Genomic DNA, 1078 nt, shown 5'->3' on the forward strand with positions numbered 1-1078 from the left:
CTTATTCCACTGAGCCATCTCCCCAGCCCAAACACATTTTTTTTTTAAATGAATATAAGACTAAGTAACATGCTGAACCAACAAGGTTCAATGAGGAAAATGATTTATATATTTTTAGGGAAGGGTCTACAGGGTGTTCAGGGTCTCACTACTAGATCGGACTCATAGTGATGCACCTGTTTATAGCCTCCCAAGAGCTGGGCCCAGGGATTGAACCCCCGGCCCCTGCTCCTGCTTGCAGGCGCTGAGCTATTTGACCATCCCAGGAAAATGGTTTATAGCTCCAGACCAAGGGGGGTTCCTTTGGGTCTGTCTCTGCACGTGAGCCCAGAGCTTCCTGGCCACTGGACCAGCGCTGCGTGACTCCCCCACCCTTTGCCCTTTTTCCTCTTCCTCCTCCTCCTCCTCATCTTCCTTGGTGCTGTGTGTGAAGGAAGACACCGGCAGACACAGCAAGGTGGGGCCCAAGAGGACGGCCAGCAGCTCAGACCCACCTCTCTCCATTCTTCCAGCAGGGCCTGGCTGCATGGGCTGAGGGGAGGCAACAGAGTGACTCAGGTGCCCCCCGGTATATGAACCCCACCTGCTGGGCAGGGTTCCCAGGATGCTGTGCCCCCTGAGGCTGCTCTACATAGCCATCTGGACCCCCTTGTTCCCCATAGCAGGCCTGGGGACACCGGTAGGCAGACCTTCCGCATGTGTTAGGACAGAGCCAGAGGTGGCCCCAGAGCTTGGGGCCAGGCCTTTTAGAAGCCCAAAGAGGGGCTTCTACTGTAAGATGGGTTGGGGGTTCTAAACCTGCAGCTCCATGGTGGGGAGCTAACGAGATCAGCGTGGGGATCCCTGAATTGGCAGAGTTGCAACACTGAGGACTAAACACCACCACCCAGAAGCGGGAACACAGTAGCCAGCTCTGGGCGGATTTCTTCTCCCCACTCCCAGGGCGCCCCTCCCCCGAGCAGGGCCACCGCTGTCCCTGGGCCTCAGGCCTTGGCTGCACTACCTTCTCCACCCGAGGACTCGCTCTTGTTCAGATGTGTCCCCAAAGCTCAGGGAAAGGGGACCTAATGTGCACAGG

The sequence above is a fragment of the Octodon degus genome, unplaced genomic scaffold (genome assembly GCF_000260255.1).
Source record: "Octodon degus isolate 3935 unplaced genomic scaffold, OctDeg1.0 scaffold00076, whole genome shotgun sequence".
Classification (NCBI taxonomy): Eukaryota; Metazoa; Chordata; class Mammalia; order Rodentia; family Octodontidae; genus Octodon; species Octodon degus.